The sequence below is a fragment of the Pristiophorus japonicus genome, chromosome 1 (genome assembly GCF_044704955.1).
Source record: "Pristiophorus japonicus isolate sPriJap1 chromosome 1, sPriJap1.hap1, whole genome shotgun sequence".
In the NCBI taxonomy this organism is placed as follows: Eukaryota; Metazoa; Chordata; class Chondrichthyes; family Pristiophoridae; genus Pristiophorus; species Pristiophorus japonicus.
Genome location: NC_091977.1, coordinates 394,433,309 through 394,451,236, shown reverse-complemented (window position 1 = coordinate 394,451,236; position 17,928 = coordinate 394,433,309).

The following is a 17,928-nucleotide window of genomic DNA, read 5'->3' as shown; positions in this document are numbered from 1 at the left end:
TTTCGAGCGTTTTAACCTGAGCCCCATGTGGTTGAGTCGACTAAGAACCTCCTTCAGGTGCTGTAGATGTTCGACTGTGTTCCGACCCGTGACCAAGATGTCATGCTGGAAGATCACGGTGTGTGGGCTCGACTTCAGTAAGCTTTCCATGTTTCTCTGGAATATCACCGCCGCTGAACAGATTCCAAATGGGCATCTGTTACAAAGACCTTTGTGCGTGTTGATGGCCTTCGATGATTCCTCCAGTTCCTGCATCATGTAGGCTGAAGTCAGATTCAGCTTCGTGAACGTCTTTCCTCCCGCCAGCATTGCATAGAGGTCGTCGGCCTTTGGTAGTGGGTATTGGTCTTGCAGGGAGAAACGATTGATAGTTACTTTGTAATTGCCACAGATTCTGACGGTGCTGTCTCCCTTGGGACTGGAACAATAGGAATGGCCCACTTGTTGAAATCGATCGGGGAAATTATGCCCTCTCTTTGCAGCCGGTCTAGCTTGATCTCTACCCTTTCTCTCATCGTGCTCGCGCCTTGTGATGGATGGGTCGTGCCCCCAGAATTAGGTGGAAATGTACTTTTGCTCCTTGGAAATTGCTGATGCCTGGTTCGAACAGCAAAGGAAATTTGTTTAAGACCTGGGCACACAAAGTGTCGTCAGCGGGCAATAGCGCTTGAACTTCGTCCTAGTTCCAGCGTATCTTTCCCAGCCAGCCCCTGCCGAGCAGCGTGGGACCATCGCCCGGTACCACCCAGAGTGGTAGTTTGTGCACCGCTCCATCGTAAGAGACCTTTACGGTAGCACTGCCGATTACATGAATCAGTTCTTTCGTGTAAGTTGTTAGTTTCGTGCAAACTGGAGTTAAGACTGGCCATGTGGCCTTGTTGCACCACAACCTTTCGAAAATCTTTTTGCCCATGATGGACTGGCTCGCGTCCAGCTCCATTGACACCGGGAGTCCATTTAGTTCAACATTCAGCATTATCGGGGGACAATTTGTGGTGAATGTGTGTACCCCATGTACCTCTGCCTCCTCGTTCTGAGGCTCTGGTTCGTCGTGATCCTCTGTGGATCTGTCCTCCTCTGCAACATGGTGGTTTGCAGGTTTAACAGGCTTAGCAGCTTGCCTGCACACTCGTTGGAGGTGTCCCATTGTTCCACAGCCCTTGCAAACGTACTCTTTGTATCGGCATGAATGGAAACGATGATCACCCCCACAGCGCCAACAAGGTGTTAATGGCCTTGCATTCATCACCCTTGATGGTGGACTCTGAGACATCTGCAGACATGTAGCTGTAGGTATGTGTGACCTGCCCTGTATGTTACGATTCGAAAACAACATCACTTTGTTCACAGTACTTGTAGCAGCACTTGTGTGCTGAGAGATTTGCTTCATATTGTCACTGGTAGCAATGAACGCCTGGGCTATCGCTATGGCCTTACTCAAGGTTGGGGTCTCTACATTCAAAAGTTTGCGAAGTATGGTTTCGTGGCCAATGTCAAGTATGAAAAAGTCTCTGAGCATGTGCTCCAAATGTCCTTCAAATTCGCAATGTCCTGCAAGGCGTCTTAATTCGCCGACATAACTCGCCACTTCCTGGCCTTCAGACCTTTGGTAGGTGTAGAACCGGTACCTTGCCATCAGAACACTTTCCATCGGGTTCAAATGCTCTCGGACAGTGTGCACAAATCGTCTTACGATTTCTCCGTGGGTTTTGCTGGAGTGAGCAGATTCTTCATGAGGTCATACGTTGGTGCCCCACAGACGGTGAGGAGGATCGCCCTTCGTTTGGCAGCGCTTTCTTTCCCATCTAGCTCATTGGCCACAAAATATTGGTCGAGTCGCTCCACAAAAGTTTCCCAATCATCTCCCTTCGAGAATTTCTCCAGGATGCCCACTGTTCTCTGCATCTTTGGGTTCGCTATCTGTATCTCGTCGCCAGTTGTTAAGTATGGAGAAAGAGTCAGACTGAACACTGTGAGCTCAAAGTAAAGTGTGACAGTCTTTTATTGCAGGTCTCCAGAGTGCCTCTCCAACCTGTGAAACCTCATTAAATACCTGTACTCCCAAGGGATTATGGGATTCATTGGGACTCCAGGGGATGAGCCCTCTGGTGGCTGTACAGAGTAAATACAAGTATACATATATAACAACAAAGTCCCACAGCATTTCTCCCAAAGCAGCTCCAAAATCGCAAGGTCCCGCGAGGCATCTCAGGTCGGCGACATAATCTTCCATGTCCTGCCCCCCGGAGCGATGGTGCATGTAAAAACGATATCTGGCCATGAGGATACTCTCCTTCGGCTTGCGGTGATCCCGAACCAGCGTGTCGTCTCCGTTGTTCCTTCGCCGTTGGTTTTGTCGGTGCGAGCACATTCTTGATGAGGCCGTATATTTTAGGCCCACAGACGATGGGAAGAACTGTCCTGCATTTGACCACGTTAGTGTCTCCTTCCAGCTCATTGGCCACTAAGTACTGGTCGAGACGCTCGACAAAGTACTGGTCGAGACGCTCTACGAATCTCTCTAATATTCCAATGGCAGCCATGGTTGCATGAAGGTTCGTATTCTGTTACTCGTCACCAATTATTATGTATAGAAGAACTCCACGAGGCTGAGTACTGTGAGCTAAACTTAGTGTGACCTTAGTCTTCTTTACTACAACTCCAGAGTGCCTAAACAACATGGCAGCCAACCTGTTATACTGGCCCTGCAACTGTGTGCAGGTGACCGTTAGAACTCCAATAGTCACGCCCTCTGGTGGTAAGTATTACATAGTTACATACAAAACATTTACGTACACAACATAAGTTGGTGACGAGGTTGAATCAAATTAACCTCGCTACCCCCCCCGGCCTTTCCTCTCCACACCCGGGTACCCTCCAAGATAGATAAAAAGCTTCTCTACGTACATCACTGTGAGTGGGTTAGACGGCGACATCGTAACACCAGCTTGCCGCCGTGCAATGCGTATCCACTGCCTCGGCACCAAAGACCAACGCATCTTTGGCCAAATCGGAGACATAGAGTCCTACAACAAAGCGGTAAGTGCCCGAGACAAATATTTTGGGCCAAAGAAAAGTAACATGATGGAGAGCAACAAATTTCATCAAAGGGGGCAAGGAAATGGTGAACCAATCAAACAGTATATCATTTCATTAACTGAACTGGCAGCTATGTGTAACTTTGGAGCACTCACAGAGGAAATGATCAGGGATCAAATTATTGAGAAAATAATAATAATAATAACTTTTATTTATATAGCACTTTTAATGTAGCAAAATGCCCCAAGATGCTTCATAACAGTGTTACAGACAAACAGATACATTTGACACCAAGCCACAAGAAATTAAGGCAGATGATCAAAAGCTTGTTTAAAGAGCGTCTCAAAGGAGGAAAGAGAGATGGAGGAACCAACTAGAGAGCTGGCCATCCTAGTCTGGGTCTTGTGTAATGAGAGAGGATTAATTAGCAATCTGGTCGTACATGGCCCCTTGGGGAAGAGTGACCATAATATGGTAGAATTCTTCATTAAGATGGAGAGCGACACAGTTAATTCAGAGACTAGGGTCCTGAATTTAAAGAAAGGAAATTTTGATGGTATGAGACGTGATTTGGCTAGGATAGACTGGCGAATGATATTTAAAGGGTTGACAGTGGATAGGCAATGGCAGAAACTTAAAGATCACATGGATGAATTACAACTATTGTACATCCCTGTCTGGCGTAAAAATAAAACAGGAAAGGTGACTCAACTGTGACTAACAATGGAAATTAGGGATAGTGTTAAATCCAAGGAAGAGGCATATAAATTGGCCAGAAAGAGCAGCAAACCTGAGGACTGGGAGAAATTTAGAATTCAGCAGAGGAGGACTAAGGGTTTAATTAGGAGGTGGAAAATAGAATATTAGAGTAAGCTTGCAGGGAACATAAAAACTGACTGCAAAAGCTTCGATTGATATGTGAAGAGGAAAAGATTAGTGAAGACTAATGTAGGTCCCTTGCAGTCAGAATCAGGTGAATTCATCATGGGGAACAAGGAAATGGCAGACCAATTGAACAAATACTTTGGTTCTGTCTTCACTTTGGAAGACACGAATAATCTCCCGAAAATACTAGGGGACCAAGGGTCTAGCGAGAAGGAGGAACTGAGGGAAATCCTTATTAGTCAGGAAATGGTGTTAGGGAAACTCATGGGACTGAAGGCTGATAAATTCCTAGGGCCTGATAGTCTGCATCCCAGAGTACTTAAGAAAGTGGCCCTAGAAATAGTAGATGCATTGGTGGTCAATTTCCAAAATTCCATGGACTCTGGATTAGTACCTATGGATTGGAGGGTAGCTAATGTAACCTCACTTTTTAAAAAAGGAGGGAGAATGAAAACAGGGAATTATAGACTTGTTAGCCTGACATCGGTGGTGGGGAAAATGCTGGAATCAATTATTAAAGATATAATAGCAGCACATTTGGAAAGCAGTGACAGGATCGGTCCAAGTCAGCATGAATTTATGAAAGGGAAATCATGCTTGACAAATCTTCTAGAGTTTTTTGAAGATGTAACTAGTAGAGTGGATAAGGCAGAACCAGTGGATGTGGTGTATTTGGACTTTCAAAACGCTTTTGACAAGGTCCCACACAAGAGATTGGTGTGCAAAATTAAAGCACATGGTATTGGGGGTAATGTATTGATGTGGATAGAGAACTGGTTGGCAGACAGGAAGCAAAGAGTGGGAATAAACGGGTCCTTTTCAGAATGGCAGGCAGTGACTAGTGGGGTATCGCAAGGTTCAGAGCAGGGACCCCAGCTATTTACAATATACATTAATGATTTGGACGAAGGAATTGAGTGTAATATCTCCAAGTTTGCAGATGACACTAAGCTGGGTGGCAGTGTGAGCTGCGAGGAGGATGCTAATAGGCTGCAGGGTGACTTGGATAGGTGAGGTGAATAGGCAAATGCATGGCAGATGCTGTATAATGTGGATAAATGTGAGGTTATCAACTTTGGTGGCAAAAACAGGAAGGCAGATTATTATCTGAATGGTGACAGATTAGAAAAAGGGGAGGTGCAACGAGACCTGGGTGTCATGGTACATTAGTCACTCAATGTAGGCATGCAGGTACAGCAGGCAGTAAAGAGAGCAAATGGCATGCTGGCCTTCATAGCGAGAGGAGTTGAGTATAGGAGCAGGGCGGTCTTACTGCAGTTGTACAGGGCCTTGGGGAGACCACACCTTGAGTATTGTGTGCAGTTTTGGTCTCCTAATCTGAGGAAGGACGTGCTTGCTATTGAGGGAGTGCAGCGAAGGTTCACCAGACTGATTCCCGGGATGGCAGGACTGACATATGAAGAAAGAATTGATCGGCTAGGCTTATACTCACTGGAATTTAGAAGAATGAGAGGGGATCTCATAGAAACACATAAATTATGATGGGACTGGACAGGTTAGATGCAGGAAGAATGTTCCCGATGTTGGGGAAGTCCAGAACCACGGGACACAGTCTAAGGATAAGGAGTAAGCCATTTAGGACTGAGATGAAGAGAAACTTCTTCACTCAGAGAGTTGTTAACCTGTGGAATTCCCTACTGCAGAGAGTTGTTGAGGCCAGTTTGTTGGATATATTCAAGAGGGAGATATTTGTGGCCCTTACGGCTAATGGGATCAGGGGGTATGGAGAGAAGGTGGGAGTGGGGTACTGAAGTTACATGATCAGCCATGATCATATTGAATGATGGTGCAGGCTCAAAGGGCCGAAAGGCCTGCTCCTGCACCTATTTTCTATGTTTCTATGTTTCTAGTGAGGCATAGAGGTTTAGGGAATGAGTTGCAGAGCTTAAGGCCTAGGCAGCTGAAGGCATGGCCACCGATAGTTATAATGAGGGCTGTTCAAGAGGCCAGAATTTGAGGAGCGCAGACATCTTGTGGGATTGTGAGGCTGAAAAAGATTACAGAGATAGGGAGGGGCAAGTCCATGGAGTGATTTGTAAAAAAGGATGAGAATTTTGAAATCGAAGCGTTGTTTAACTGGGAGCCAATGTACGTCACAAAGCACAGGGGTGATGGGTGATCTTGATGGTACGGGTTAGTACACGGGCTACTGAGTGTTGGATGATTTCAAGTTTACGTAGTGTGGAATGTGGAAGGCCGGCTAGGAGTGAGTTGGAGTAGTCAAGTCTAGAGGTAACGAAGGCATGAATGAGGGTTTCAGCAGCAGAAGAGCTGAGGCAGGGGCAGAGGCAGGCAATGTTGCAGAGGTGGAAAAAGGCGGTTTTAGTTATGCCACGGATATGTGGCTGGAAACTCATTTCAGGGTCAAATATGACACCTAGGTTGTGAACAGTCTTGTTCACCCTCAGATTGATGCTAGGGAGAGGGATGGAGTCAATGGTTAGGGAACACAGTTTGTGGTGGGGACCAAAGATAATGGTTTTGGTTTTCCCAATATTTAATTGGAGAAAATTTCTGCTCATCCAGTACTGGATTTTGGACAAGCAATCTGACAATTTAGATACCAAACAGGGGTTGACAGAAGTGGTGTCGTCTGCGATTATGTGGAAACTGACTCTGTGTTTTCGGATAATATCGCCAAGCGGCAGTATATAGATGAGAAATAAGAGGGAGCCAAGGACAGATCCTTGGGCGAACACCAGAGGTAACAATGCGGGAGTGGGAAGAGAAGCCATTGAAGGAGATTCTCTGGCTATGATTAGATACATAAGAATGGAACCAGGCGAGTGCAGTGCCACGTATCTGGACATTGGTGGAGGGGCATTGGAGGACGATGGAATGGTCAACTGTGTCAAAGGCTACAGACAGGTCCAGAAGGATGAGGAGGGATAGTTTACCTTTGTCACAGTCACAAAGGATGTCATTTGAAAACAACGATCCCCCACATTCGGGAACGCTTGCTAATGGAGGATGACCAATTGACAGTGGACAAAGCAATTAATTTGGCCATCCAAATCGAATCAGCGCTTTCCGATTCAAAAGTGATCAGATCCCCTGCTTCCCCTGTGCAGCAGACTTCAGCTGCAGCCCATGTGCAAGGCGTTCGTCCAAAGTGGAAATCACAGCAGAGACCCAGGGCTAATAAGTAAGCCAACCGAGAAACTAGCAAGCAAGTCGTTTGAGAAGTTGAGCACACTGGTGAGAGTCCACCTGAAGCCAGCGAGCAGCCTACATATGGCCAGACACAGGTTCTACAACTACAGACACTGTGTGGGCCAGAGCATACCCGACTTTGTGGCGGAACTTCAGAGGCTGGCTAGTTTATGTGAGTTCTCCGATGAACTAAGGAGAGAAGTACTGAGAGACTTTTTTATTGAAGGAATAGGCCACGCAGGCATATTCCGAAAGCTTATAGAGACTAAGAACTTGACCCTAGAGGCAGCAGCACTGGTCACACAGACATTCTTGCCAGGAGAAGAAGAAACGAGGTTGATCTATACTGTGGGTACGACAACTAACTAAACATCGGAACAAGGGGTTCACAGCGTGAAATGAGCTTCTACCCCCACACACAGACAAAGGCAGGAGAGCAGGCCTTCAACAGCAGGCAGTGGCGCCAGAAGCCATCAAGGGCCACAGGAATGGCCGTTCACACCTCATCAACCCACAATGCGAGCAATCAACTACAGACTGAGAGAAGATCAAGAGAGATCAGCCAGACGCAGCTCATCCTTCGGAAATAACGGAAGCAGTCTGTGCTGGAGATGTGGGGGAAGGCACTCAACAAGGGGGTGTCAATTTCAGCATGCTGTTTGCAGAAACTGCAACTATACAGGACATCTGGCTCGCATGTGCAGAAAAACAACAGCACAGCTGGTATACGAATCAGAAGGGTCGGAAAGCGGACCAGAAGACGGTGGGCACAGTGCCCGGGACGCTGGGGTACAGCGAGTCAACACGATCAATGTCCACTGTTCTTACAACAAGACGCCTGCAATACTGATGAGGGCCCTACTCAACGGGATACCCATCAACATGGAACTGGATACGGGAGCTAGTCAATCTCTCATGAGCGTCCAATAATTTGAACAGCTGTGGCCGCACAAAAGCAACAGACCAAAACTCACAAGGATTGACACCAAACTAAGGACCTATACCAAAGAAATCATCCCAGTCCTTGGCAGCGCCATGCTCTCAGTCACTCACAAAGGGACAGTGAACCGACTTTCTCTGTGGATTGTCCCCGGAGATCTCCCAGCACTGTTGGGGAGAAGCTGGCTGGCAAAACTAAATTGGAAATGGAATGATGTTCACACCATGTCGTCAAAGGAACGGACCTCCTGCTCAACAGTTCTAAGTTGTTTTGAACATCTCATTCAGCCAGGTATGGGCACCTTCAAAGGGGCTAAAGTTAAAATCTACATCACACAGGATGCCAGACCGGTCCATCACAAGGCCAGAGCTGTGCCTTATGTGATGAGGGGAAAGATTGAACACGAACTGGACCGGCTTCTGCGGGAAAGCATTATCTCACCTGTGGAAGTTAGCGACTGGGGGCAAGTCCCATCGTCCCTGCCATGAAGCCTGATGGATCCGTACAAATCTGTGGGGATTAGAAGTCTACCATTAACAGAGTCTCCCTGCAGGACCAATACCCGCTGCTCAGAGCAGAGGACTTATTTGCCACATTGGCTGGAGGAAAACTTTTCTCAAACCTAGACCTCACATCTGCGTATATGACGCAAGAACTGACCGAAGAGTCTAAGCTACTCACCACCATCAACACACATCGAGGCCTTTTTATGTACAATCGATGCCCATTCGGCATCAGGTCGGCAGCTTCGATATTCCAGCGCAACATGGAGAGTCTGCTCAAGTCCATCCCGGGGACGGTTGTGTTTCAAGATGACATACTCATCATGGGCAGGGACACCGACTCTCATCTCTGCAATTTGGAGGAAGTACTAAAGCGATTGGATCGGGTAGGCCTAAGAGTTAAGAAATCCAAATGTCTGTTTCTCGCGCCCGAAGTTGAATTTTTGGGCAGAAGGATTGCCGCTGATGGAATCCGCCCAACGGAATCCAAAACCAAAGCAATTCATCTGGCACCCAGGCCCCGGAATGTCTCGGAACCGCGCGCCTTTCTCGGGCTACTCAATTACTTTGGGAACTTTATGCAGAACTTGAGCACGCTGCTGGAGCTTCTCCACGTGCTACTCAGGAAGGGGTGCGATTGGTTTTGGGGGGACGCCCAAGAACGCGCCTTCAATAAGGCACGCAACCTTCTATGTTCCAACAGTGTTTTAGCCTTTTTTGACCCAGGTAAAAAGCTTGTTCTTACATGTGATGCGTCAGCGTACGGGGTCGGGTGCGTTTTACAGCATGTCAATGATGCGGGTAAATTTCAACCCATTGCTCATGCCTCCAGGTCACTTTCGCGGGCGGAGCGCGGGTACCGTATGGGTTGAGAAGGAGGTGCTCGCGTGCGTGTACGGTGACAAAAAGATGCACCAATACCTTTTCGGGGCCAAGTTCGCGTTAGAAACCGACCACAAACCCCTCACGTCCCTGCTATCCGAGTGCAAGGCAATCAATGCCAACGCCTCGGCGTGCATTCAGCGGTGGGCACTCATGCTGGCGTCTTACAACTACACAATAAGGCACAGACCAGGCACAGACAACTGTGCCGACGCGCTTAGCGGGCTACCCCTGGCGACCACGGAAGAGTCCGACGAACAGGACTGTGAGATGGTCATGGCAATCAATGCCTTTGAATCCACAGGTTCGCCCATGATGGCTCGCCAAATCAGAGCCTGGACGACCAGCGACCCCACGTTATCCTTAGTCAAAAGATATGTTTTAACTGGTGACTGGGCAGAGGCTCGCGATGCCTGCCCCAAGGAGATCAAACCTTTCCATAGGCGCATGCATGAACTATCACTACAGGCAGACTGCCTGATGTGGGGCAGCCGAGTAGTTATGCCCTTGCGAGGCAGAGAGGCGTTTGTCCGAGAGCTCCACCGCGAGCATCCGGGGATCGTCCTTATGAAGGCCATAACCAGATCCCATGTCTGGTGGCCTGGTATTGACGCGGACTTGGAGCTCTGCGTCCGGCAGTGCACCATTGATGCCCAACTCAGTAATGCCCCCAGGGAGGCCCCCCTAAGCCCCTTGCCCACCAAACCGTGGTCACGAGTGCATGTAGACTATGCGGGCCCATTCATGAGCAAAATGTTCCCCGTAGTTGTCGATGCATTTTCAAAGTGGATCAAGTGCACCATTTTAAACTCGAGCACCACCTCCACCACTGTGGCGAGCCTTCGCACCATGTTTGCAACGCATGGAATTCCTGACATATTGGTCAGTAATAATGGTCCGTGCTTCACCAGCGCACAATTTCAAGATTTTATAGCTGACCACGGCATAAATCACGTTAAGACGGCACCGTTCAAGCCGGCCTCCAATGGCTAGGCGGAGCGAGCAAATCGTTAAACAAGGCATGCTAAAAATCCAAGGTCCCACGCTGCAGAGCCGCCTGTCGCGACTGCTGCTGGCATACAGATCTCACCCGCATTCGTTGACTGGGGTTCCCCCCACGCAACTATTGATGAAACGGACCTTAAAGACTCAGCTCTCGTTAATCCTCCCAGTCATGCATGAAATTGTTGAGGCAAAGCGCCGGAAGCTAACTGAGCTAACTGAGTCCCCTATCTCATTCCACCTCCCCCATGACCGAAATTCGAGGGGGAGGTGGAATGAGATAGGGGACAAAGTGTTTGTGCTAAACTATGGCAGGGGTCCCAAATGGCTTGCAGGGACAGTAACAGGCAAGGAAGGAAACAGGCTACTGGTTGTACAAATGGACAATAGCCAAACCTGCCGGAGGCATGTAGACCAAGTAAAAAGTAGATTCACCAATAACACTGCAGAACCAGAGGCAGACTACAATGTGGAACTCACACCACACCTGGTGGACAGACAGGTGGAACAACCTGAGGAAAGGGCAGTCTCAACAGACAGCCCAGGCGAGATATCAGCAATCATACTGAACAAAACAGACAGCCCAGGCGAGATACCAGCATTCACACCAAAAGAAAAATACCAAGGCAAACAACTGAACCACAACTAAGACGCTCCACGCGAGAGCGTAGACCACCTGAGAGACTGAATCTATAAAGACAATAAGACCTTGGGGGAGGGTGATGTCATGTATCTCACACTACTGTATATAACTGTATCTTACCATGCTATACGTGACTGTAACTAGATATGACCTGTAACCACAAGCATACTTTACCACCAGGGGTGTGCTTGCAGGAGACACTGCATACCTGTTCCACACAGGTATATGAAGGCAGGTCTCAGGCAATTGTGGGACTCGAGTGCTGTGAAATAAAGGTGCAGGTCCAGAGTGACCTTGACTTCAGCATGTGCCTCGTGTAAATCTGTACTACAGGGTCAGGACTTTACACATGGCTCAATAGTTTTTACGAAACTCGACATGTGCCGCAGTTATCTGCAAATACCCCTAGCAGAGGACAGCAAACCGCTCACGGCATTCACAATACACGATGGTCTATATCAGTATCGATGCATGCCCTACGGACTATCTTCTGCACCAAGTGCATTTCAGAAGATTGTCACTACTATGCTAGCAGGCATAGAGGGAGCCCTCAACCTGCTTGTCAATATCGGCATTCATGGACGGATAATGGAAGAACATGACCAGCAACTTCACGCAGTTATGGCTAGACTTGCTACACATAACATTACACTTAATGCCGATAAGTGTACATTCGCTGCTGGAGAAATAAACTTTCTGGGCTACAGAGTCACAGCACAAGGTGTCGCTTGACACCATTGACACGATTCAGCGAAAGCAGGAGGCTACCAACGTCAAATAACTTTCGTCATTCCTCAGCACTTGTAACTTCTATCTGAAGTTCGCCCCACAATGCGCACATTGCCGAACCACTTCGCAAGTTGCTGCGCAAGGACATCCCTTGGGAATGGACAGATTCACCACCCTTAAGGAGAAAATCACCACCTATCCTCACGCACTTTGATCCAAATGCCACTACGTATATCACCATGAATGCATTAAGCACCGCCTTGGGTGCTGTGCTCTCGCAATGGATTGATGGCCTGGAACACCCAGTAGCCTTCGCCTCTCACACGTTCTCGTCTGCAGAATATAAATACTCTACATGGGAACGCGAAGCACTCACTTGCATCTACACATGTGAACACTGGCACATCTACCTCCATGGCAGGAAATTTACCTTCCGTACGGATCACCAAGTGCTAACTATGTTACTCACTATAACTGGATCTGGGCACAGATCACTAAAATCAGCCGATGGTCAGATCGCCTTCATCAGTATAACTTTGATGTACAGTACATTGCTGGCAATCGCAACCATGTAACTGTCATGCTCAGCCACTTGACACCTGCTTCAGACTCTGGTGCTGACTTGTTCACAGAATGACCACACATAAGTCACGTCGATCATCACTCAGTCCATTAGAAATCTTGTCTCCTGCGACGAACTCAACACCGAATCACAGCATGATGCTATGCTCCAGCACCTGTGCCACTTCCTCCAGACCGAGTGGCCTCAACAAATTCTGGAAGAGCTGAAAACCTACCACAGACTTCGCGATTAATTTTCCATTTGGAATGATGGCTGTCTAGTAATTCCCAAGTCGCTTTTCTCATTGGCACACACTAGACACTCTGGCATTGTCCGCATGAAGCAGAGATGTCGTGATTCAGTTTGGTGGCCTGGGATTGACACTCGCATCGAGGAGTTTGTCTCACACTGTGAAGCATGCAGTCTGAGCGAAAAGGCCACAAACATCCGACCAGCGCCAATGAAGCCCATTCCATGGCCACAAAGACCATGGCAACAACTTCAGTTGGATATCTTCAGTCCAGTTGAAGCAGCTCCACAGCACCAGCGTTTCCTTGTTGTAATACATGACCTGCATTCCAAATGGCCAGAAATCGCGACAGGTTCATGACCTCATCAACGATTATCACTATTCTGCAGCGTATGTTCACGAAGTGGAGCTTCCCAGAGGTCATAATCTCTGACAATGGACCACAGTTTGTGTCCGACCAGTTCGCGGATTTCCTTACTTGTCTTATTGCTCGTTACAATCCTCAAAGCAATGGAGGTGTTGAGCGATTTAACTGCGTCATCAAAGAGGGTTTGAAAGCCAACTTCGGAGCAGGCCAAACATTCGACAAAGCGGTTCAAACCATTCTCCGCACATACCGTTCGACAAAGCACTCACTAACGGGGAAGACACCCGCTGAGCTCATGATTGGGTGGAATCTTCGCTTGCTACTGGACATTCTCAAACCCCAGCCAAACCTAGCGCAAAGCTAACCACACTCGCATCCCAGATTTCGGAACGCCAACGAAAAGCGAAGTCATACACTGACACAAAACGACGCGCTCAAAGCCCCAACTGAAGAACGGAGATTGGGTCAATGTTAAGTGCCCAAACCATAGTCATAAACTCGCATCTTCACTTTCGCCTCCAAAACAGATCGGGCGAAGGTTCTGTCCTCACACCTATGAGCTCAATGATGGAACTCGATGGAACGGTCATATACTGATCCCAACTCACAAGCCAACAGACCAGCAGGATGGAACAGAGGCACCGTTCTGGTTCCCAACCAAAAACCTCGATCAAACACCGCAAGCTCCACACCGGTCTCAGTGTATCGGAACACGGCCTGGCTATCTCAAGAACTTTGACTGTTGATAGTCTGTGCTTTTCAGGAGAGGGGAAAGATGTTATGTTCATACTCTATTTGTTGCTTACACGAACCCTCACTAGACAGGCATTAGGACCCTGCAGGAATTATTCATGCCTGCTGTAAACATGCTAGTTTTGGACGCCATTTTGAGAGATGCTATAAAGGATGCAGTAAGTTAACTACTCCTGTTTCAGTAAGTCTGTTTACTTACATACACAACATATAGGCATTCGTGCCTTTACTTACCTTCGACAACCTCGAGATCTTTAAAATGTTTCTGGCATTGTGTTGTCATATGTTAGTGTCAGGGTACCACTGACTGCCTGATCCACCTCCCTCCATAATGCCTGTATCATCCAGCTCTGGGGTCTCCTTTCTGGAGTGCCAAAGAACTGGTCTCTCCTTGATCTTACTTCAGTCAACAAAATATCCATTAAAGTGTCTGAGAATTTGGGGGTCTTGTCACAGCAGAAGCCATCGATGCTGCTCCTTCTTCTGTCAATTCAAGCATCTGTTGGCTCTCTCTTAGTGTACCTCAATTTCAAGTTCTTTGGCTCTTTAAGCAGCTGCAGCCTTTTAACCACTGCAGCCACATTGCATTTCCCTCCCTCTCAGAGTCAGTGAGTCAGACAGAAGCAGGAATACTGCTGAAATGCCACCCTGCATATCAAATGAGGCTTCATCCAGGAAAATGCTGTGGGTTCCTGCCCAGTGTCACATGGGTGCCGAAAGTCCTGCCCTGCCCTGGAAAATCCAGCTCTGGCTGAATAGTTAATCTTTACAAGGACACCCTCAAAGTCTCCATGATAAAGTGCGACATCCCCACTGACACCTGGGAGTCCCTGGCTAAAGACCACCCTAAGTGGAGAAAGTACATCCGGGAGGGCGCTGAGCACCTCGAGTCTCAACGCCGAGAGCATGCAGAAATCAAGTGCAGACAGCGGAATGAGCGTGCGGCAAACCAGTCCCACCCACCCCTTCCCTCAATGACTGTCTGTCCCACCTGTGACAGAGTCTGTGACTCTCGTATTGGACTGTTCAGCCACCAAAGAACTCACTTCAGGAATGGAAGCAAGTCTTCCTCGATTCCGAGGTACTGCCTATGATGATGGCTACTCTACTGATGCAGTTTTCTCTAATGTTTGCACAAATACTAATATCAATTTGCATTTAAATAACAACAGCAATTGTATTTATATAGTGCCTTTAACGTAGTGAAACATCACAGGAGTACTATGCGATACAAATTTGACACTGAGCGGCATAAGTAGAAATTAGCACAAGTGGCCAAAAGCTTAGTCAAAGAGGTATGTTTTAAGGAGCGTCTTAAAGTAAGAAAGAGAGCTAGAGAGGTGGAGAGGTTTAGGCAGGGAGTTCCAGAGCTTGAGGCTGAGGCACAGCCACCATTGGTTGAGCAACTATAATCAGTGATGCCCAGGAGGGCAGAATTAGAGAAGCACAGACATCTCGGGGAGCTGTGGGGTTGGAGGAGATTACAGATATAGGGAGGGGCGAAGTTATGGAGGGATTTGAAAATAAGGATGAGAATTTTGAAATCGAGGTGTTGCTTAACCGGAAGCCAATATAGGTCAGCGAGTACAGGGGTGATGGGTGAGCAGGACTTGGTGCAAGTTAGGATACGGGCAGCCGAGTTTTGGATCACCTGTAGTTTCCGTAGGGTAGAATGTGGGAGGCCAGCCAAGAATGTTGGAATAGTCAAGTCTAGAGGTAACAAAGGCATGGATGAGGGCTTCAGCAGCAGATGAGCTGAGGCAAGGGTGGAGATGGGCGATGTTACAGAGGTGGAAATAGGCAGTCTTAGTTATGCTGCAGATATGTGGTCGAAAGCTCATTTCAGGGTCAAATATGACACCAAGGTTGCGAACAGTCTGGTTCAGCCTGACAGGAGTTGGGGAGAGGGATGGAGTCAATGTCTAAGGAACAGAGTTTGTGGCAGGGACTGAAAACAATGGCTTCGATCTTCCCAATATTCAATTGGAAAACACTTCTGTAAGCAGTCTGACAATTTAGATACTGTGGAGGGGTCGAGAGAAGTGGTAGTGAAGTAGAGCTGGGTGTCACAGCATGGAATCTAATGCTGTGTTTACGATGATTTCGCCAAGAGGCAACAATAGAAGGGGAACAAGGATAGATCCTTGGGAGACACCAGAGGTAATGATGCGGGAGCACGAAAAGAAGCTGTTGCAGGTGATTCTCTGGCTACGATTAGATAGATAAGAATGGAATCAGGCGAGAGCAGTCCCACCCAGCTGGACAACAGTGGAGAGGTGTTGGAGAAGGATAGAGTGATTAACCATGTCAAAGGCTGCAGGCAAGTCAAGAAGGACAAGGAGGGATAGTTTGCCTTTGTCACAGTCACAAAGGATGTAATTTGTGACTTTGACGAGAGCCATTCCGGTACTGTGACAGGCGCGGAAACCGGATTGGAGGGATTCAAACATGTAATTGCGGAAAAGATGGGCACGGATTTGGGAGGTGACAACATGTTCAAGGACTTTGGAGAGGAAATGGAGGTTGGAGATGGTGGGGGGGGCGAGGGGAGCGGTAGTTTGGAAGGACGGCGGGATCGAGAGTTGGTATTTTGAGGAGAGGGGTGATGAAGGCAGATTTGAGGGAGAGGGGGACAGTACCTGAGGAGAGCAAACCGTTAAAAATGTCAGCTAACACATCTTTAATTTAGAAGAACGTCACAAGGTATCTTACGTGACTGGAGAGGTGGAGTGTGGGAAACAGACACCGAGCAGGAGATCGAAGAAGAGTTAATGAGGTAATGAAGACATGCCAAAGGGATAGCTTTCAAGGAAGATTTTGAAAGTGGAGAAGGGTGAGATAGCTAAACGTTTGTCACCAGAAGTGGTGTGCACCTATCAGACATCATTATATTTGGATATAGATAATACAGTAGCTGATGCCTTTAAATTATTTAAAGATTTTTTATGGTTAATAACTTTTTGTTTGACATAACACTACATAACATTTGTGTATTAGATTGATAATAACAATGCAATAATAATTGGATTGATTTGAATTTGCAACATATTTTACCAAGTTGATTGACACCAGATAAGTCATCTCCTCTTTGAAATAAAAACAGAAAATGCTGGAAATACTCAGCAAGTCAGAAAACATCTGTGGAGAGGGAAAGAGACTTAACATTTCAGGTCGATGACCTTTTGTCAGAACTGAAAGAAGTTCAAGATGTAACTGTTTTTGAGCAAGTACAGGCAGGGAAAGTGGGGGGGGCGAAGGAAAGAACAAAAGTGAAGGTCTGTGATAGGGTGGAGAGCAGGAATGATTAAATGACAAAAAAGGATGACTGTGCAAGGCAAGAGGGAGTGGTCATGGGACAAGTAAAGAAACAAAAGATGGGTCGAGAGGAGGTGCAAATGGCAACAGCAGAACCATTACCAGCACCTGCTGTCTGAAAAAATAGGAGCAGTGGTTATGATCTGAACTTGTAGAAATCAATGTTGTATCAAGGTTGTAAAGTGCCTAATTGAAAGATGAGGTGCTGCTCCTCGAGCTTCTGTTGAGCTTCATTTGAACAGTGTAGGAGGCCGAGGACAGAGAGGTCAGGGTAGGAGTGGGATGGAAACTCAAAATGGGAAATGACCGGAAGCTTGGGGTCACGTTTGTGGACTGAAGCATCACCAAATCTGCATTTGGTCTCTGCACTGCAGAGGATACCGCATTGTGAGCAGCGAATACAGTATACTAAATTGAAAGAAGTACAAGTAAATCGCTGTTTCATCTGGAAGACGTGTTTGTGGCCCTGGACAGTGGACCAGAGGCAGTGAAAGGGCAGATATTATATTTCCTGTACTTGCACAGGAAGGCACCATGGAAAGGGGATTGGGTGTTGTGGTTAGTTGAAGAGTGGACCAGGGTATTGGGGAGGGAATGGTCTTTTCAGAATGCTAAAAGGAGAGGGCATTTGAGGGAAGGGAAAGATGTGTTTGGTGGTGGCATCGTGCTGGAGGTGACAGAGGATGATCTGCTGAATGTAGAGGCTAGTGGCATGAAAGGTGAAGACAAGAGGGACCCTACTGTGGTTCTGGGAGGGAGGGGGAGATGTGAGGGTAGATTTGCGGGAAATATGATGGACATGGTTGAGGGCCTTGTCAACCACAGTGGAGGGGAATCCATTGTGCACTTATGCAGAACCTCTCTGCACAAGTTACAAAAGAGGA